The 22,970-nt window shown below is 40.4% G+C and overlaps 1 protein-coding gene and 1 long non-coding RNA gene across 8 annotated transcripts in view; both read left to right on the forward strand.

The window, feature by feature from the left end:
• Positions 1–22,970, forward strand: part of EGFLAM (EGF like, fibronectin type III and laminin G domains) — a 194,809-nt gene that overhangs the window by 28,341 nt on the left and 143,498 nt on the right. The gene's annotated exons all lie outside the window — the stretch shown is intronic.
• Positions 7,106–11,012, forward strand: LOC145517021 (uncharacterized). The gene is made up of 2 exons (XR_014061934.1): positions 7,106–8,155; positions 8,625–11,012. It is a non-coding gene; the product is annotated as an uncharacterized LOC145517021 (long non-coding RNA).

Below are 22,970 nucleotides of genomic sequence, written 5' to 3' on the forward strand. Positions count from 1 at the left end.
TCTGCTTACCCTGAAGCCAAAGCAAAGTGCATGGCCATACCCAGTGTCAAAGGGGTGGGCACATAATACTCTTTCCATGTTGGAGTATGGGGAGGTTGAATATTTTTTGTCAGTAATCTAATAGTCTGATTGCCAAGTACATATGTTGAATTCCTATAAATAAAATACCTATGTGTGGTGAGACTCTACAGTATAAACATAAAAGGTTCAATGCACCTCTACAAGGGCCATCCTGAAATGACACATACAGGATGATTCTCCCACACAGAACCATTTCCATTGTTAAGAAAGATAAGAAAGGCTGTAGGTTTTACAGGTTTGTCTTGGGTCTAGCTATGATTCTTCTATTCCACTCCCTTTCAAGAAAGTGTATCTACCTTGACTTATTTTTTAAAAAGCAAATCATTCTTAAACTTTGGTCCTGTAGGTATGATTAATCATGAATTGCTTGTAATAAAGCTCACACTGATGGCAACATGCCATGACTTAAGACCTACAGGTAGATTCCACTAACCAGTAACCAGAGTGCCTGGACAGTTGATTACAAAACAAAATCCATGGAATGCTGTAGTGATCTGGGCTCTATGATGAACTTTTTATGAGTTTGGATTTGAAAAGGAAAGCATGTTTGTGCTAGTAATCAAGACAGAGAAGGACCATGCTTGATCTTTGAATGAGTGGGTGTTTTAACATAATATACTTCAAAAGTTTAAAAATGTATTTGACTGATGAAGGTATAGATGGACAAAATGTCTAATGAGGATGACCAGGAGTGTGTTAGGAGAGTTCCAATATTTTACCACACAGAAAAGGTTAGAAAAGAATCAACTGCAAATAAAAATTTAATTGGTATTTAAAAAAATTAGGCTGAAACCAAGAGGAGGATCCTGACTTGAAATTTATAACTGTATTGTTGTTGCTGTTCAGTCGCTAAGTCATGTCTGACTCCTTGCGACCCCATGGACCTTAACCTGCCAGGCTCCTCTGTCCATGGGATTTTCCAGGAAGAATACTGGAGTAGATTGTCATTTCCGTCTCCAGATATAATTGTATACCTTTTTACATACCCAGAATGCACCCAAATGATAAATAAGATTACGATGATGGTCATCAAACAACTAGTATAAACTACCTCCCACACTTCTAGTAGGAAAAATGCTTAAGTAAGGCAGAATGTATTCCATTGCTAAACTAACCTTGTTTCTCAATTGACTGTGGACTGAAAGACCACAGTTTTATGCTACCTACTTTGTGAAGGCAAATATCACATTATAGGTCGTACAAGTAGCAACTCTGAAATGTAGAGGAATACTTGTTATGTATTTAGGGTTTGTGCTGTTGAAACTGCAATATACAATCAGAAACAAGCCTGAGAATCATTGTTAAGACACTTTGGGAAGTTCACACATCTACATCTGGTTACACCCAACACTCATGGTCAGGAAATTCATTAGAAATGATGTGTGGGTGAGAAAAGAATGTCTGTGGGGTATTGATAGCATCAGGTTAGAAAAAAAGCGTGGTTTCCACCCAGTCCCTTTATAGGAGAAACCCAAACAGAAAGATAGAAAATCTCTCGACTCTTACTGCTTTGACTATTATAAGTGAAGCTAAAGAATTGTTCTACAGGAAGCAATTATTAATTTTTGATGATGATGATCATAGAATCAACTTACAGATATGTACTCTAGTAAATTGAATCATTTGAATTCCAACAGAGGTCAGTTTAACTCTGAAGTTCATTTCCGCTAGATTTAGTGGCCTCACAATATACTCAGCTGCCTCTTATTTAAAGAGAGTGGCACCTTCTTTACAAAAGAATTCCAAGTAATAAATGTCAAAGGAATGAGAGAAATAGAAAATCACTGTTAGTCAAATGCTTCAATAATAATGAATGCAGGCAGGATCCATTAATAAACATTCCCAAAGTTTGAAGAGAAGTGGAATAAAAATATCTCCCCACCCAAAGACACTTATTAATTCCAAAGGGAAAAAATAGTAACTTTACAATGGAAAAACTTGGCAGACAGCACTGTATCCAAATGACCCAGGTTAACATCACCAGTAATAAGACATATTGACATTCTGTAACCCTTGATATGATGAATTAAGAAGGATGTCACTTTTGTATGGTTCTTGCCCAAAATATATGACCTCAATTGAATCACAAAGAAATTTCACAAAACTGAATTGAGGGATATTCTACAAAATAACTGACCAGTACTCTTGAAATGTATCAGAGTCATGAAAGACAAGGAAGGATTTAGAAATTATTACAGATTGTAGGAGTTTAAGGAGACATGACAATTTAATGCAAGATAGGATCCTAGACTGGATTCTAAAACTAAAAAGTGGCATCAGTGGAAATATGGCCAAAATTTGAATAAGGACTCTAGTTATAAATGTTGAAACCAACTAATTTCCTGGATGTTATCATTGTGCTAAGGTTATGTAAGATGTTGACATTAGGGGAAGCTTGGTGAAGAGCATATAGGAACTCTCTGTACTATTTTTGCAAATTTTCTACTAAGTCTGAAATGTAATAAATAAATGCAAAGTTTAGAAAAATAAAAAGATAACGTTATAGCTTAAATTAGCTCAGTTAGTAAAGAATCTGCCTGTAATGCAGGAGACCCAGGTTCGATTCCTGGGTTGAGAAGATCTCCTGGAGGAGGAAGTGTCAACCCACTCTAGTATTCTTGCCTGGAGAATCCCATGGACAGAGGAACCTGACAGGCTATAGTCCATAGGGTTGCAAGAGTCGGACACGACTTAGCTACTAAAGAGAAAGAGGGAGGGATCTTATTGTATTACTAAAGAGTCATCCTTTTACCCAATAAAGACATTTATCATTATTATTTACTTATTCAGAAACAGAAATTTCAAGGATTTAAAAAATATCTTGGCAGTGAACTTCAGATTACACAATTTTGTTTTGACATTAAAGCATTCATTGGATATTTTATTCCTTTTGATTTTGCCCACTGGATTTTGGACTCTTTATCAAGACTAGCATTTATGAACCATAAATCACATCAGAAATAGGAGGAAACCTTTTAAGAAAGATTTCTGTTCTAACCCAAATTTGCTTGACTCTCTGAGTCTGTCCTGACTCTTTGGGAATTACCTGATGTTTAAAATCTAGCTTCTCAGGTGGAAAAAAAAAAACAAAGCGAGAGCCATTCATTAGTAAGTGCGATTAGTCCTGAAGGGCTGCACGTATTGTTCCTGGGTTCACTTTCCAAATACCAGCACTGGGAGGTGTTCCAATAACTTCTGCGTGCTGAAAGCCTCAAACCATCAGAGCTATATCTGGGCAACTGCCCCATTCCCTGCCCCTGGTGTCAGGTAGGGAGAAGCAGCCAAGGAAGAGACCGCCTGCAGTGGGGTGCATACTCCGTGAGTGACCAAAGACAAGATTTGTCCAGTGATTTCAGTCAGGCTCCAGTGCCGTTCAGTCCAAAGCCACAGTGTGCGAAGACCAGGAGAATGGTTTCTAGAAAGCTGGTGTCTTCAAGGGTTTATGAAGCTTTGAGTGGAAAACATCTCCAAGCTCGATAAGTTGGGTATGAGAGGAGCTGTGGCTGAGAGGAGAGGACAGATGATTTGGTAACATGCTCGACCTAAGGACCTTTACTGGTGATGCGTCCCTGATGTTTCCTTCTTCTCTTTCTGTACCACAGTCAGCATTATTCAGAGGCTTCGGTTTTGACTGTGGCTCCAACTGTTTGTGAACAATGTCTGAGTTATCTTCGGAGATGATTTCCTAGCTACTCTTTTGCACGGCTATCTGATTGGAAAGACAAAAGGCATCTCAACTCCTTGTTCTTCTCTGTTGCTCCCTTGCAACATGGGAGCCTACAGACAGCTCCCTTGCTCAGTCCTAGTGAGCCCACCCTTTCCCAAGCCTCTGTCTTTGGACCATCTCGAGGGCTGTAAAACACTTAATGGAAGTTGGTAAGTTGGAGCTTTAAGTAAATTTAAGGCATTAAGTACTCTATTAGATAACTATTTGAATGCCTATGAATATGAAAGTTTACTTCCATTAAGTTATGCAAATACATATAAACAGTGGTCCCCAACCTTTTTGGCACCAGGAACCAGTTTCGTGGAAGACAATTTTTCCATGGACTGGAGGTGGGGGATGGTTTTGGGATGATTCAAGGGCATTGCATTTATTTGGAACTTTATTTCTATTATTTTTATTTTATTCTATTATATTTTGCATCAGTTCCACCTCAGATCATTAGGCATTTGATCCAGGAGGTTGGAGACTTATACATGTAAATATAAAATCTCTATACATTTATCAAACATTAGCCAAAATCATTGAATGTTTATTATAGATTAAGCACTGTTTTGAGTACCTTGCACTAATTTAATCCTTATACAAGATTGGGATACAAGTACAACTATTATTGGCATTTGATAGTTGGAAAAACTGAGGCACAGAAAAGCTAAGGAAGTCCCCTTAGTAATTACAGCTGAGTAATTACAGGTGATAGGGACAGGTTGTGAATGGAGACAATATTGCCCAGGGACTGTGCTCTGGGTCACTACAGCCCTGGGCTTTGGCTTGTAGTTTGCAACATGAAAGAAAAGATGAGTGTAGGCCAGACTGTGCTTCCTCAGATGTCCATTACTGTGAAAAAATAAAATTTCTATTTCTATAGTGTTCCCTTGTCCACTTGTTATTCTTTGCCTATAAAGCATCCACGTATTATGTAGCTTACATAAAGAAGTTAATGTAAACTCCAGTGAGTTGGAATAGAATTCACGACATCCTGGCAAACACATAAGTGTGGCTTGTCTATGGCCAGTCTCCTAGCCAGGTGGCAGACAGGAGTCACCTGACAACTATTTATTGAGCATCTGTTATGTGCTGGGCACTGTTCAAGATACAGGAGATGCCTTAATGAGCAAACACAGACACAGATCTTTGCTATCATAAAGCTTCTATTCTTGAGGGAAGAGAGAGACAATAAACAATAACCTGCAAATAAATACATAAATAGATACTAGTAGTGCCATAGAAGAACTAGAAATACTGCTGAGTGAGGAATAAGAAGAGCTAGGCAGGGACGGATATGAGGCTGCCGTTTCCAGTAGGATGGTCAGGTCAGTCTCATGGAGAAGATCAAAAGACTCCGGAGAGGTGAGTGAGTTAGCAATATAAAGAACCGCCAGTAAAAACATCCTAAGGTGGGAGTGTGCCTGACAGGTTCCAGGAGCATTGAAAGGCCAGAGCATCTGGAGCTGAGTGGTGGGAGTGAGAGAACAGAGTTGCAATCAATCGGGGATCAGATGGGGTAAGAGCTCGAGAGTCACATTCATGCTGAATAAGCGAGGAGCCACTGCAGGGTTTTGAACAGAAGAATCACCTGGTTGGATTCTCTTTTTAAAATGACACTCTGGCTGCTGTATGGAAACTAGATGTGAGGGGGTTAAACATAGAAACAGGGAAACCTGTTAGGAAGCAGTAGCTGGAGAGAAGATGGTGACTCAATCTGGGATGCATCAGCAGAGGTGGCGAGGAGTGCTTGAGTTGTGGCTGAAATTTGAAGATAAAGCCAGGAGGATTTTCTGATGCGTTGCATGCGGGTGTGAGTAAAAGAGAGGAGGCAAGAATGACGCCGAGATTTTTAGCCCAAGCAGCTAGAAGAAGGACTATGTCAATTTGGATGAAGGAGACTATAGGTGAAGTGGGTTTGGGTGGTGGTTGGCGTCAGGAGTTCTGTTTTGGGTGTGTACCATCTGAGATGGTTGTTATACATCCACATGTCAGGAAAGCAGTTGAATGCATGAGTCTGGAGTTCAGAGGAGAGGTCAAAGCCCAAACAACGGTATTTAAAGCCAAGTGTAGAAGAGATCAGGCTTCCCAGGTGGCTCAGTGGTAAAGAATCTGCCTGCCAATACAGGAGATGCAGGAGATGTGAGTTCAATCCCTGGGTCAGGAAGATTGCCTGGAGGGGGAAATGGCAATTAACTCCAGTATTCTTGCCTAGAAAATTCCAGGGACAGAGGAGCCTGGTGGGCTACAGTGTATGGGGTCTCAAAGAGTCAGACACGATTTAGCAACTGAGCATTCACACACATGGAAGAGCTCATCAAGAAAGGGAGTGTAGATACTAAAACATTAAATCAGAGATAAGGAGGACCCAACAGAAGATGCTGAAAGGGAGTGAGATGAAACCAGGAGGAAGCCAGGAAAGGATGGTGTCCTAGAGGCCAAGAGAAGGAAATATGTCAGGAGGACAACTGATCGATTGGCAAACACAGTTAATAAGTCAGGTGAGGTGGGGATGCAGAACTGGCCGTTGGACTTAGCACAGATAGAGGACATTGGTGACTTTGAAGAATTCTGACCAAGGTAGATTTAAGGGAAAATGAGAGGAGGGAAGACAGTGACTACAGACAGCTCTTTCTGGGGAGTGTTGCTGCCAAGGGGAAGAAAAATGGTGATAGTTACCAGAAAACAGTTGAGTCAGGAGAAGTTTTTCTAAGATGAGAGAAGTAACAGTAGGTTTAATTGGCTTATAGCTCAGGTTCTTTAAATAGCATTATGACATCTAGAATTCATAGAGAAAATCTGCTAAAATACTACTGCTGGTGTCATGTGAGAACTGAAAGTAGGGAGGGTGGAGGAAGGTAAAAATGATATGGGAAGGAAAAGAGAGGGGCCTGAGGATTGATACCTGTTAAATTCTGTGAGTTTTGGGGGAACTGGTTATCAGCAATGGCTAGATCAACTCACTGTGTTGTGCCAGGCAACTTATCCAGTGCCTGTATGCAGTTGGCATCAATCTCCCCCATCCTGATAGTCCCCCAAATCCAGCTTAATCCTGTGATAGATCACTCAACTAGACGCATAGATCTCATAATAGAAACCTGAGATCCAGGTCTGAGATTCCTCTGAGGTAATAGTGATGGACCTGGCATAGACTTGGGAGTCAGGCAAGTTGACATTCAAGATCTTAGCATGGCCACCCTCCTGCTGTGGCCAATCAAATCTTCAGCTTTCATTTTCTTATCTTCATGAAGGGAAGGATAATAATGAGTACCTTATAAGGTTGTACGGCTTCCCTTGTAGCTCAACTGGTAAAGAATACACCTGCAATGTGGGAGACTTGGGTTTGATTCCTGGGTTGGGAAGATCCCCTGGAGAAAGGAACGGCTACCCATTCCAGTATTCTGGCCTGGAGAATTCCATGGACTGTATATCTATGGGGTCGCAAAGAGTCAGACATGACTGAGAGATGTTCACTTTATAAGGTTGTACAAAAATAATGAAAGAATAAATACACCATAAATGTTGTCACACAAAAGAACCAATAAATTAATTTCCTGCTTCCTTCTAAAATATAGCTTAATTATATTTCTATTCTTTGGGGTCATCTCTTCCCAACAATTCAGAGGCACTTCTTCACTCAGACTCTTGAAACTTCAGACTATTTCTTTAAGAGATTTGTTTTTGAGCTGTCCGAAAATAAAAAAAAGAGCACCTTATAAAAAGCCTTTCTTCCTGTGTTCAAATAACTGTAAAATAGACAATATAGATTTTTCAAAAGCTTCCCTCATACCTGGTAAGAGGCAAAGCCTTATTTCAGTTATTTCAGCTCCAGGGTAATTTTCTGAACAGGCTGTATGTACCTGAAGTGAAGATTTCATGAGTAGTCTCTATCTACCGTTGCTACTCCCTAACAGTCTTTATGCCCTGATAGCCCAGATTCAACACCGAGCTCATTCTGGACTCTTAGAATCCCAGGGCTTAGCAGCTATCATCTAACTCATAATGCATAGCTGCTCATGAGAAAAGAGTACAGGAGGGTCTTCATTCCCATTTCACAGAGGAAGTAAGAAAACACTAGCAAGCTGTGAAATTGTGTAAAGTATACCCATTGTCCCTGAGATTTACCCAGAAGACTTCTGGGGGTATCTTTAAAGGACTTCTTAAAGAGAAAAACATTTCCCAAGTCTAACTCCTCTTATCAGTCTACTGTAGTTTTCTCATTATTCCTCAAACAGTGAGGATTTAAGGAGGGAGGCAGCTGAGCTATTGCCTAAGGAGTTTTAAACTATCACAAGGATGTCAAAATTTCACTGGAAATATAAGATGAAGACAATTGTAGTTACCAGAACTTCTCTCATCAGTTCAGTTCAGTTCAATCGCTCAGTCACGTTCAACTCTTTGCGACCTCATGGACTGCAGCACGCCAGGCTTCCCTGTCCATCATTAACTCCTGGAGCTTACTCAAACTCATGTCCATTGAGTTGGTGATGCCATCCAACCGTCTCATCCTCTGTCGTCCCCGTCTCCTCCCGCCTTTAATCTTTCCCAGCATGAGAGTCTTTTCCAATGAGTCAGTTCTTCACATCAGGTAGCCAAAGTATTGGAGTTTCAGCTTCAGCATCAGTCCTTCCAATGAATATTCAGGACTGATTTCTTTTAGGATGGACTGGTTGGATCTCCTTGCTGTCCAAGGGACCCTCAAGAGTCTCCAACACCACAGTTCAAAAGCATAATTCTTTGGCACTCAGCTTTCTTTACGGAGAAGGAAATGGCAACCCACTCCAGCACTCTTGCCTGGAAAATCCCATGGATGGAGGAGCCTGGTAGGCTGCAGTCCATGGGGTCGCTAAGGGTCAGACACAACTGAGCGACTTCACTTTCACGCGTTGGAGAAGGAAATGGCAACCCACTCCAGTGTTCTTGCCTGGAGAATCCCAGGGATGGGGGAGCCTGGTGGGCTACCGTCTTGGTGGGCTACCGTCTATGGGGTCGCACAGGGTCGGACATGACAGAAGTGACTTAGCAGCAGCAGCAGCAGCAGCTTTCTCTATAGTCCAACTCTCACATTAATACATAACTACTGGAAAAACCGTAGCTTTGACTAGACACACCTTTGTTGGCAAAGTAATGTCTCTGCTTTTGAATATGCTGTCTAGGTTGGTCATAACTTTTCTTCCAAGGAGCAAGCATCTTTTAATTTCATGGCTGCAGTTACTATCTGCAGTGATTTTGGAGCCGAAAAAATAAAGACTCTCACTGTTTCCATTGTTTCCCCATCTATTTGCCATGAAGTGATGGGATCAGATACCATGATCTTAGTTTTCTGAATGTTGAGCTTTAAGCCAACTGTTTCACTCTCCTCTTTCACTTTCATCAAGAGGCTCTTTAGTTCTTCTTTGCTTTCTGTCATAAGGGTGGTGGTGTCTTCTGTATATATGAGGTTATTGATATTTGTCCTGGCAATCTTGATTTCAGCTTGTACTTCATCCAGTCCAGCGTTTCTCATGATGTACTCTGCATATAAGTTAAATAAGCAGGGTGACAATATACAGCCGTGACGTACTCCTTTCCCAATTTGGAACCAGTCCATTGTTCCAAGTCCAGTTCTAACTGTTGCTTCTTGACCTGCATATAGATTTCTCAGGAGGCAAGTCAGGTGGTATGGTATTTCCATTTCTTGAAGAATTTTCCACAGTTTATTGTGATCCACACAGTCAAAGACTTTGCCATAGTCAATAAAGTAAAAGTAAATGTTTTTCTGGAATTCTCTTGCTTTTTTTATGATCCCATGGATGTTGGCAATTTGATCTTTGGTTCCTCTGCCTTTTCTAAATCCAGCTTAAACATCTGGAAGTTCATGGTTCATGTTAGTGTTGAAGCCTGGGTTGGAGAATTTTGAGCATTACTTTGATAGTGGTGAGATGAGTGCAGCTGTGCAGTAGTTTGAGCATTCTTTGGCATTGCCTTTCTTTGGGGTTGGAATGAAAACTGACCTTTTCCAGCCCTGTGGCCATTGCTGAGTTTTCCAAATTTGCTGGCATATCGAGTGCAGCACTTTCACAGCATCATCTTTCAGGATTTGAAATAGCTCAACTTGAATTCCATCCTATCCACTAGCTTTGTTTGTAGTGATGCTTCCTAAGGCCCACTTGACTTCACATTCCAGGATATCTGGCTCTAGGTGAGTGATCACACCATTGTGGTTATCTGGGTCATGAAGATCTTTTTTGTATGGTTCTTCTGAAGAACTTCTCTCATAGAAAGTACCAAATCCTCAAGTGGAATTCTTGTTAACAAAAGAATTCCTGAAATGCCCTGTAAGCAGATGAGTCTATTGACCCATAGGGCTTCTTAGGTTTTTTTTGGTGGGGGTTGGGATTCTAAGTTTTGCTGAGTGAGCTATGCAAGTTTAGGGCCGGAGTTGAATTGCTGGGCAAAACAACTAAAGCTAAGCCTGTGACTCACTGGCCGTTCTTCACAATCCCCTAGGCAGTGAGCAGCTTGTCTTAAATAAGTATTGATCATATATATGAAGAATATTGATTTGAGTTTCTGCTGAAATGTTTGGGACAATGGGTAGAGGTTAAACACACAGGTACTTTTACTTCTACTCAAAGCCCCACTAAAATGATTTCAAAATATTTTTTTAAGTATATGTTTGTGTTTTTTAAAAAATAGTTAGTTTTATTTTGTTTACACTGGGTCTTTGTTGCTGCGTGGGGGCTTTCTCAAGTTGTGGTGATCAGGGGCTACTCTTTATTGCAGTGTGTGGGCTTCTCGTTGCAGTGGCTTCTCTTGTTCCAGAGCACAAGCTCTAGGGCACATGAGCTTCATCAGTTGTGGTACGTGGGCTTAATTGCTCCGTGGCACGTGGAATCTTCCTGGACAGGGATCAGCCCCATGTCTTCTGAATTGGCAGGCAGATTCTTATCCACTGCACCACCAAGAAAGTCCTCAAAGTATTTATTTATTTATTTATTTTTTTAAACAAAACGATCAACAGAATTGGAGTAGGGAAACATCCCACTGAATTCTTGAAGCTGAAAGGTATAAGTAAGAGTAATAAATGACTTAATAGACTTAACAAACTACAATCCTAAGCTGGCAGTAAGGAAAGCTAAATGCCTATCAGATTTATATCTTGAAATCTCTTAAGTTGCCAGAGATTGGAAGCACTAGATTCTTCTGGAAGTAGGAGGTGAATGGGAAGCTAAGATAAAAAGAAGAGAAGAAAGCATGATTAAGAAGTAGTCAGAGTCCCAGGTATCTTTTTAACACCTACATAGCTGGGCAGTTCCTCCCCATTCCTTTCCCAGAAGATTAGTAAAGCAAAAGTTCTGTGGCACTCATCACAGTTAAGATGGGTACCATATTGAAAAGTATATGTACATAGGATGCTGAGACTTCATAGTCTTCTTTACTCAGCTCCCATATTTTTGGCAGACAGACTTTCCCCTTTGGGTAGGATATAGGAGAATCCTTCTTTGCGATTTGACTAGCTTAAGAGGAAAGACTTGATGTTGATTTTGAAAACTCTTGAAACAGCCACAGTAATGTTCACAGTCAAAAGTCCACTAACACACAAAGTTTACAATGAGCTTTTGATCCCTGAACATTAAATTGTGAGCAGATAATCAAGGCTTCCTAGGCATCTAAAAAATGCCTCTAAAATGAAAAATAGAAACAAAAATTATAAAAAAGAAATAAGCAACTTGAAAGGAATAGACTATGTGAAGAAAAGAAAATAGAAAAGAAAGAAAAAAATGGTTCACTTAGATCCCTAGGAAGATCAGATACTGCAACCATAGAACATGAGCAGGATATTATATAAAAGGAAATAATAACCAGAGGGCAAAAAGAACTCTGGGATTTTAATAATATGATATAGAAATCAAAACTCACTGTAAGTATTAAAAAGAGAAATCTTTAAGGGCTTCCCTGGTGGCTCAGCTGCAATGCAGGAATCCACCTGCAATGTGGGAGACCTGGGTTTTATCCCTGGGTTCAGAAGATCCCCTGGAAAAGGGAACAGCTACCCACTCCAGTATACTGGCCTGCAGAATTCCATGGACTATATAGTCCATGGGGTCGCAAAGAGTCAGACACGACTGAGCTACTTTTACTTTCACTTTGGAAGTGGTAAAGAAATGGCAAAAGGAAGGAAAGAGAATTAGTGCCCCATCTGGGATATCAAATATACAAATAAAAAGTATTTTTCCAAGGAAGAACAGGGAAAAAAAACACAGGAGATGTCACCAATGAAATAGTTTTGAGATATTTTCTAGAACTGAAGGGCATGAATTTATAGCTCAAAAAGGTCCACACATGAAAACAGATCCAAACCAGAGGGTGAAGACAAAATGCTACAAAATTCTAGAATGTAAAAACAAAAACATAGAAAAAGTCAAGAGGTGGCTTTGGACTTCAACAATACTGACAACAAAAAGACTGTGAAGCAATTACTTCAAACTTCTGAAGGAAAATGATTTCTACCTCAAAATTCCATATCCAGCTGAACTAGCCATCAAGAGTGAGGATGTAAGACTCTTGATACATTTACCTCTCTCATGCCCTTCCTGAGGAAGCTACTGGAGGGTGACTCCACCAAAACAAGACAGGTAACTTAGAAGAGGCAAGAGGCAGGACACAGGACACAGGGAACAGGAAATCCAGCCCAGGAGAGGGATACAAGGAATCCCAGAACAATGGTGGAGAGGAAATGCTAGGATGATAAATACTTTAGATAAGGAGGGCAACCAGTCCAAACTGAAAGAAGTCAACAGGCTCTGGATGGTATATCTTCAGCAAAATGAAATTGATAAAATATCTGACATGTCTTAATGTCTTGAAAAGAGATTTGTGAATTAAATACAAAAACAAACTACTAACAGTAAAAATTGTGTATTACTCCAGGGGACACAAATTAGGCATATTAGAATACTAGGATGGATTTATTATGTAAGGCCTGCACACTGTGATTCCAGAAAGGTTCAGAGGACACTTCTTTCACCAAAGCATGAGGAAATCATTCGTTAGGTGAGCCTTGGCATCCTTGAAGAGCTCTGCTGTATAGGCCAGAAATGACGATGGGAACTGCTGCCATCAAACTGAGGTCCCTGAATTCAGTGGGAATGCAGGAATTTCAGGGTTACATGGACCAAGAAGCAACATTTAATGATCAGAGATTTGGTGGGCATGGTCATCATAATTGACAGCAAGCTGAGTAGTAGTCAGGATAGTCTTCTGACTTACTGAGATCTTTGATGTTGGCTAGTTATCATGGCAATAGGTGGGAGCCTATTATATTGTTACTTGATTTGTAAGAGTCTAGGCCTTGTGAACAGAAATCTAATTTGAATCACCACAGTTTTGTTTTTTACAAGACACTATTCCTTTGAAGGAGCACCAAATTATTAGTCAATTCACAAATATAAATTCAATATTTAGTTACTTGGTAATATCTATTCTAAGACAAAGGGAATCAGCAGAGCATATATTTTAGGTTCAGTGGCTTCTTGGTTTAGGTTGATGTTTTGGTTGTTTGTGACTTACTCTCTAGGCTCACAGAGAAGCTACAACCCTTCTACAATGTTGACTATTAAAGTTTAATATCTAATGTTCAGGGCCACTTCACCGAAATACAGTTGCTGCCATTGTTGTTGTTCTATAATTTATATTATTTTTACTTTCATGTGGCTTTTGTTTTATTCATTATTTATATATGCACTGAAGTTATGCTGCTGAGTATATGACATTTCTCAGACTAGTGAGAAATTGTCTGTTACATTGACAGTCCCTGATGAACCATGACTCCCAATGGGTATTTATGCACTTCTACAGCCTCTCCTGGAAGATGATGCCAAAGTGATGCTGAGTCAATGTCATGCCTAAGTCTTTAGAAGTCCTGAAAGCTTCTGTTTTTTGCACTTTGGCAAAAGCCAGCTACACATGGAAGTCTAACTGCCCTGAAAGCACCACATAATGGGAAAGCCCAATATAAATACCACATGAAGGGGCCGCATGTAGGAGAATCAGTAAAGCCAGCTAACAGCAAGAACCAAGATCTTGGTTGACAACCCCAGCTAGGCTCCCAGCCAATAGCAGAACCAGCAAGCCACCATGTGAGTGATGGTCCACCATCTTGAAATTGAACCCTCCAGCCTCCAGCTGGGAGGCCAGCCTAGCTGACACTGTGTGAAACAAGAGACAGCTGTTTTCACAAAGCCCAGTCCAGATTGAAGGATCATGAATAAATAACTAACGAGGTTATTTTGAGCCATTAAGGTTGGTGGTTGTTATTAAGTAACAGATAGTTATACTACTATTTTTGTTTGCGTGTTGTACTTGGCACCTGGTTCATGGATCTGTGTTAGGCTCCATTTTCTTAGGCAGCTGTGAAAAAATTACTGCTGATCTTTGCATATAATTCTCTTGGCATAGATCTGTCTCTTTGGGTAGTTGTCCAATTAAGGAAATATTTCAAACTGCTTAGACATTCAAGAGAACATACGCCGAAGAGTCTATGAACTCAATAGTCAGAATTTTCTAGTATTTTGGACCAGCAGAGTTACACTGCCCTTGGCCTTGTAGCTGAGTCTGGCCTGTGGGCTGGATGTGGCTTCTCGTGACCTTCACTGCTCTCTTGCTATTTCTCTGATCTGCTTGTACTCTTGGTTCTCAATTTGCTTTCAGCTTCTGGGGAAGGCCTACTGATTCCATCCCCTTAGTTTTGTGTGGGAAAGAATACTTTCCCAGAAAAAGATGTTAGAGAGATGTCCCCTTAGGAATAAACAGACTTCTTCTTCCCTGTTCTTTTTTTTTTTTTTTAATTTATTTGTTTATTTTAGCTGGAGGCTAATTACTTTACAATATTGTAGTGGTTTTTGCCATACATTGACATGAGTCAGCCATGGGTTTACATGTGCTCCCCGTCCCATCCCTCTGGGTCATCCCATTGCACCAGCCCTGAGCACTTGTCTCATGCATGGAACCTGGACTGGTGTTCTGTTTCACATATGATAATATGCATGTTTCAATGCTATTCTCTCAGATCATCCCACCCTCACCTTCTCCCACAAAGTCCAAAAGACTGTTCTATGCATCTGTGTCTCTTTTTCTGTCTCGCATATAGGGAATATTACTCAGCCATGTTCTTTTCAAGTAGTCTTTTTAAAAACCTCTCCCCTCTAACAATCACTATAAAGGAGAAAAAGCTAGCCTTTATCATATAAAAGTGACATGGCCAAAATGTTCTTTTAATGTTTGAAAGTCAGCTGGTCCCATTCCTGCCCCTTTTAGTCCATCCTTCTCAGGGATGGGAGGTCCTGCTGACCAACGGGACCCCTCTCAGCACTCTCACAACTCACTCTCTTCTCTTGGTCAAACTTTGACTGGTGTCTTCTGCTCATGAGCCCTACATGTGGTGAGAGCTAGGTTGTACCAAGAGATAGGAAGCTTGGCAACCAGGAGATAGGTGCATGGAAAAGAGCACCAAATTCTGAACAAGATAGATCTGGATCAGGATGCCAGCTCTGGCATTTCTCTAGTTGTGTGACCTTAAGCAAGTTGCTTATACTCTCCGGAGTTTCCTTATCCCCAAACTATCATATTTAATGCTTACTTTATAGAGTTTCTCTGAGGTTTAAAAGTAAATTGTATTAAGAACCTAAACCATAGAGTGGATGGTCAAAAAAAAGTAGCAGTGAATGAAGATGATGATGGTGATAGGCTTTAGAGAAAGAAAGAAGGGCCAGAGAATTCTTTACTGCTTCTTTCTATCAGGGCTACCTTACCAAGCTCGACAGATTGAAGAGGAATAGGGGAGGAGAAAGAATCTGGTGGGGAGAACCAGGATTTGTTCTGGTCTGCGTATCACCTCCAGGTCTGTGTTTTGCACTAAGCAGGTTGGGCGCTGCGTTGCCTACTGTACAGCAGTACATGGTGACCACCTCTTTGTTGTTTAGTTGCTCATTCGTGTCCAACTGTTTGTGACCCCAGGGACTGTAGCCCACCTGGCTCCTCTGCCCATGGGATTTCCCAGGCCAGAATACTGGTGACCACCTAGGGATCCAAATTCCATGGTGGCAGCTGGGTGGAATTAGTCACAATGGTGTGCTGGGACCAGCTCTCATCAGCTCACAAGAGCCAGTTGTTCAATTTTTAGGAATTTTGCCAGCTGTTAAACACAGCTATTTTACAATTTAAATGATATGAGCCTACAATCAAATCCTCAAAACTGACCACTTTTCTGATTATTTTACTGCATTTTCTGTTATCAACGTTCTTGAGATTATTTACATCTAGGACTTGCACTGTGGAAATATCGCATAATTATGTGCTAAAGGGACATCTCTTTCCAACTCTGTGTTCAGTAATATTTCACAGGTGACTTAGAACTGGCCACAGTGTATTTACACCATAGAAATTGGCAAGGGCTACAAATGAGGGCATTTAAAAACCTTTACCAACATGCCACTGAGTGTAGACAAGGCTGAGAGAAGAAATAGGAACAAAAGCAGTTCATTCTTCTGGAACTCACAGTGTGTTAATTATATGAGGCCAATCACTAACACTAGTGAAAGAAAGAAGGAAGCGGAAGGAAGGAAGAGAAAGGAAGGAAGGAAGGAAGGAACTACTGAGGAGTGCAAAGCAGGGTATGTTGTGCCATCTTCTGATCACTGTAACTGGAAAAAACCCCTGTGCAGCAACCAGCCAGCCAAAAAAGACCCAGCACAGCAAAAAAAAAAAAAAAAAAAAAAAACAACCAAGCAAAAAACCATATAAAACAAACAAATGAAAAACTTGGGAAGGCGACAGACAGTCCGCTTCAGGACAGTAAATTCAATTCTTTGGGGGCAGGTAAGGTCCAGCCTGCATATTGCTCATCACCATAATGAAAATGATAACCCAGCACCATACAATGACACCAGACACCACCACCATAGCTCCCGGCATAGACTGTGACAGAGAGAGGCTCAAATAAATCATGATGGGGAATTCCAAGTCACTCATACAGTTCTGATCCTTAAGGGTTGCCAGTTGCTCGAGGTACGCACAAAGCATGGACATTAGATGGTATTTCACCTCTGGAACAGAAATTGATTCTTACCTTTTAAAGTGCGTCAACAGATTTGACTGACCTTTCACCGCTATGCTTTTCCAGCTCTTAGTTCTCAAAAATCCCCAAACAGTCTCATCTTTCCTTCTGCCCTTGTAAGTCACTGATTTGCTCTGAGGTTGTGTTCTTTAGATTAGCAAAGTTGGTAAGAGCTTTGGGCTCTGGGGTCAGACAATCGAGTCTAAATCCTGCTGTCCCTTACTAGCTGTATAACTGTACTAGTTTCTTTACTTGTGAAATGGGAGTGATAATAGCACCAACAATGTGGAATTATTTTGAGGATTAAATTAATTATACATATTAACTTGAATTTGAGCAGGCTCTGGGAGATGGTGAAGGGCAGGGAGGCCTGGCGTGCTGCAGTCCATGGGTTTGCAAAAAGACACAACTGAGCATCTAAACAACGACAACATAATAACTTAGTGAGTTAAATCATTCAGATCTTATGTGACACATAGGGCTCAGAAAGTGTCTGTGATAATGTTTTTTATTAAAAGCATTTCTTTATTTACTTTTGGCTGTGCTGGGTCTTCTTTGCTTCCCCTTGGTTTTCTGTAGTTGCAGCAAGCGGAAGTCTCTTCTCCAGTCGTGGTTGGAGAGCTTCTCATTTTGGTGGCTTCTCTTGGTGCGGAACACTGGCTGCAGGTCACATGCTCAGTAGTGGCGGCTCACATAGGCTTAGTTGCCCCATGACATGTGGAGTCTTACCAGACCAGGGATCGAACCTGCCTCCCCCCTGTATCAGCAGGCAGATTCTTAACCCCTGAACCACTTGGGAAGTCCATGTTATAATTATTCTTTCATTATTATTATATGAAGCTATTCCATGCTTCACCCCTGTAATATTTCAACCTTTCTTCCTGCCTTTTTTATACTTATTCATCTTCTCTAGGAGTCTCTTTGTTTGAATGTTATAATTTAATGACTAAGAAGAGAAAAAAAAGGTATCAATTTTTTCCTAATGCCTTACTATACATATTAAGGCCATTATCATTTACCTTCCTGGCCTGACTTTTCAGTTTTCAAACATAAGACATTGTTGCAAATGTAGTGACATTGACCTTCATTAATATTTTAATCTTGGAGGCATTTTTTCCGACATTCCACTCTTTAAACCAATTTGACTAGTAAACTCTTTGCTTTTGCAAAATCCCATGGATGGAGGAGCCTGGTAGGCTGCAGTCCATGGGGTCGCTAGGAGTCGGAGACGACTGAGCGACTTCACGTTCACTTTTCACTTTCATGCATTGGAGAAGGAAATGGCAACCCACTCCAGTGTTCTTGCCTGGAGAATCCCAGGGATGGGGGAGCCTGTTGGGTTGCCGTCTATGGGGTCACGCAGAGTCGGACACGACTGAAGCGACTTAGCAGTAGTAGTTCATCTGTAGTAACTACTGAAGAATGATGCTCTCTGTGTCACTGTGTGTCAGAAAGCCTGGGAGCACTGAGAGATTACTTCCAGCAGTGGCCAGACATGGAGATAAGGATCTCCCCCTTGTTCAGTTTCCTGTTGCGCCCCCCGTCACCCCCAGCCTTGCTCTGCCTGCCCCTTGTCTTTCTCCTACTTAGAAGCACGGGGAGAGTGTGTTGTGTATGTGTGTGACTAATGACGTTTTGGATGCAGCAGCCACCTGTCCATTTTTTTGTTGTTTTTCGTTTCAGTAGAAGCAAGAATGGAAATAAAGACATCTGCAAAAACATTGTAAAGTATTTACACTCCCCTCCCTATGAAGGTCTTTATCAAATCATGAACTTGAAGCAGTTTGCAAGCCTAGAATTGGAAATGTTGAGAAAGGAATGCAAAGAAGGAAGGGAAGCAAGGGTTATTAAAGGTCTTGGACCGTCCATGCCCTGGGAAACCGAGAGTGTAGTTTATTAAGTAGGAGAAGGCAATGGCACCGCACTCCAGTACTCTTGCCTGGAAAATCCCATGGACGGAGGAGCATGGTAGGCTACAATCCATGGAGTCGCTAAGAGTCGGACATGACTGAGCGACTTCACTTTCACTTTTCCCTTTCATGCACTGGAGAGGGAAATGGCAACCCACTCCAGTATTCTTGCCTGGAGAATCCCAGGGACAGCAGAGCCTGGTGGGCTGCCGTCTATGGGGTCTCACAGAGTCGGACACGACTGAAGTGACTTAGCAGCAGCAGCAGCAGCAGCAGCAGCAGTAGTTTCTTGAGTAAGGAAGAGGGGCCGCAGAGGGAAAATGAGAAAAACAGGAGAGCTGTGTGTACTAGTTATTTAAGGAGTGAATGTGTCCAGTAGCTAGGAATGGGGGTGGAGAGGCAGCAGAAGGGAGTATTCTAGAGTTGGAATGCCTGAGTTCACACACAAGCTCCTTTCTAATCCTGTGACCACAGTCACTTAACATACTCAAAGCCTCAATTGTCTCATCTGTAAAATGGTATCCATCAGGTTGTTGCAATGGACAATGCAGGAGTCACTCTGTAGTCACAAGAGCTGGCTTTGGAACAGATCTGTTTTGGTTCAGATACTAGCTCCATCACAGACTCGCCGGCTGTGTGATTTTGGAAGAGTTTCTCAGTCCCACTGAGCCTCGGGTTCTTAACTGTAAAATAGGAACATAACAAACCTAATGATGGGATAATATAGGGGACCAGTCAGAGCATATCTGACATCTAATAAGTGTTAGATGTTACTCTTCTACCTTTAACTGTACCAGTGTCTGCCTTGATTTTGTAAAGTACCCAGTATAGCGCTTGACACAGTCAACACTCAGTTATTATTAGCAATTATTTATTAAGATGCTTGTATTTCTCTCATAAAGTAATACATACTCTTTAGAGAAAATATAAATATATGGGAAAGTAGCAAGAAAAATGAATCACTTTGAGCCAACTGCTCTGAACTTTCGATGATCTTTTCTCGGGGTTTTGCTCTGCATATTTCTGTGTGTGCGTTCATTTTGTGGACTGGTTTGTTTATGTAACATAATGAAAGCATTTCCTCATATTATTATAAACGCCATTTTTATGACAGGCCATCATTTACATATATGTTGCTATAATTTACTTAAATAGTCTTGCCTGAATTCATGTTTTTTTTTTTAATTTTTCAGTATTATAAATATATTGAGATGAACTTGCTTGCATAAAACTTTTATATTTTATATCTGTGATATTTCTTTAGGATAGATCATGAGAAGTCAGACTACTATGTCATATTTGGATATATTCAAGAATCCTCAGACATTGCCCAATTACTTTCCAAAAGAATTGTATAAGTAGAATTACAGTCAAAATGTATAAAAACACATCTTTATTGAACTGAGTTTTTTTTTTAATTAATTTATTTTTTTACTTTACAATATTGTATTGGTTTTGCCCATTGACATGAATCCACCATGAGTGTACATGTGTTCCCTTTACACTGGGTTTTATCATTTAAAAATTCTTTCAACTTGTGGATAAGCAATGGCCCTCAGTATTGCACTAAGTTCTACTTGTTAATTACTCATGTGTTTTGAATGTTTTTCTCTGTGTGTTTTCAAGAAATGTCATCTTTTTTAGTAACTTGTCTATTCATGCTTTTGTCCATTTTTCTCTATAAATCATAAAATATTTCTGTTGTATTTCATATAAGTTCTTTATATATTAAATCATATTAATGTTTTTTCTGTCTGTGAATATTTGTACCTAGGTTGTATTTTAACTTTGGTTGTTGTTTTAACAGGAGGAAATGTGTTGAAAAGTTGTATAACCTGTTTATTTTGCATATGATTTCTCTTATTAACAAAACTTAAAAATAAATATGCTGGGGTAGATGAGGGTGAATGGGGAGCATCTTGTTTATGTCTTTATAAATGTAAATTTATCTAATTCTTTAATCCATCTGGAGTTAAAGTTATGTTTGTGTGTTGCATGAATTAAGGCTAGAAATTGATTTTCTCTTCTAATTTCCTAATCAGTTGTCCTAGTGTCATCTGTTGAATAATTCTTCCATTACCCATTGATCCAAGATGCCTTTCTTAACATAAATTAAGTTTTTTACATTCTAGGGCTATCTGTTCTGTTCTATTGATCTGCTTGTCCATTTCCATGCCAATACCATGGTGTTTTAATTATAGTTGAAAAGTATTTCAAGTCCACTATTTTAAGAGAGAGCCAGAACAATTATGTGAATGTGAGGATATGGGCAATAGGTGCCTAAGAGTTTTGTTCTTGCTGTCTTTGGGCTCTGAACAGGTCACAGAGTGACTGGTATTTGTTGAGAGGAGATACTTAGGGATGCAGCCATGTCACGATGAAGATTCCCAGGCACCAGCTCCCCTGGACAGTGCCTAGGTGGTTATCACTGCCATTTGTCTTTCTGACCCACTTTTCCTGTGTTCCACATGAATTCTGCATGCCTGCCCCCCGAACCCTGGGAGAGCATCTTTTTTCATATCTTGGTAGAGTGCTACTGTGGAAACAATGTGGAGGAGAGCTGCAACCAACTCATGGTGATTTTGTGAATGAATGGTAAATAGATCCTTGCTGTTGTAAGCCTCTGTGTTTTGGGGGTCAGTTATTACAGCAGCACAACCTAGTCTATCTGAACTGAGTATAGGAGTCACAATATTTAACAAATGATCTGACATGAGCATTGACTAATCCAAACGGGTACCAGCAGGGGCACCATGGAGGTGCATACTGCCTGATCGTTGGCCATGTACTTTATTCAAGTCTTATCATCCCATTTCTTTAAGGTGACTTTGCATATGTCAAATCTCATTTACTGGGTATTGATTTTCTAACTTAGATTTTATAGTCCTTACTGAGTCCAGTCCCTCTTCTCTATTACCTATGGCATGATTTGCTGTGCTGGACAATAGACAGCTCTTCATATTTTATTATTTCAGTTATGTTTATCATTTTTCCTTAATCAGATCATAAATCCTGATAGGCATGGTCAATGTTTATGCAACTTATGTCCCTTCACTGGCTATAGTGCCACAATGAACCTTCCTTTTTTCATTCCACAAATATGCTTTCTGTGCATTTTATGTTTCCAAAGTCTATATGTGAGACATTCTAATCTTACTTTCTTAATTAATCATAAGATCTTACATCCCATAATTAAACAGACCTGGAGAGTTTCCTGGTGGCCCAGTGGTAAGGGTTCTGTGCCCCTACTGCAGGAGTCATGGGTTTGATCCCTGTTAAGGAACTAAGATCTTACATGCTGCTTGCATGGCCAAAAAATAAATAAATAAAAATAAACAGACCTGCACATATGGTCTGGATCTAAAAGCATTAGAGTGGGACAAGGACTTTGGCATTATCCTTAACAAGAGAGACTGCTGTAGGGCTTAGTTATTGAAATGCTTGGTTTTTGGAGACCAGCTTACCTGGATTACTAGCTGCTACTTATGGGTGTGTGATTGGGGCAAGTCATTATATCTATCTCAACCTGTTTTCTCATCTGCAGAAGGAAGTTCTTTGTGAAGATTAGATGCAAAAATATGTGTAGAGAATAGAGAGGGTCAACTATGAGTTATAAATGGTATATAAGAGGTATTTTGTTATACCCAGATTTGTTGATAATAAAATATGCTATACTGTTTTTTCCTGATAAGAAGAGACAGCAGATTTTATAGAAATAATGTCCATCTCTCAATGAAATTATGTACCCCCAAAAGGATAGGTTTTTTTTTTAATGTGGCTTAGAAATATTAAAACAATGTCACAGGCCCATATGATATTAGTAGTGAATTTTGGGCTACCCTGGTGGCTCAGATGGTAAAAAATCTGCCTGCAGTGCAGGAGACCTGGGTTCGATCTCTGGGTCAGGAAGATCCCCTGAAGAAGGGAATGCATTTTTGTCTGGAGAATTCCATGGACAGAGGAGCCTGATGGTCTATAGTCCGTGGGGTCACAAAGAGTCGGACATGACTGAGTGACTAACACTAAAATGAATTTGGATTGTCTTTACTGGGGATAAAGAGTTTAAGCACAGAATCTGGTCCTTAAAGCACAGAATCTGGTCCTTATATTTATTTGTTTTTATTATTAGTGTAGCTCAGATGTCTTTGCTCCCCTCTTCCCTGTTTCTTGATTG

The sequence above is a fragment of the Giraffa tippelskirchi genome, chromosome 8, assembly GCF_054371585.1.
Source record: "Giraffa tippelskirchi isolate mGirTip1 chromosome 8, T2T-mGirTip1v1.2.pri, whole genome shotgun sequence".
Lineage (NCBI taxonomy): Eukaryota > Metazoa > Chordata > Mammalia > Artiodactyla > Giraffidae > Giraffa > Giraffa tippelskirchi.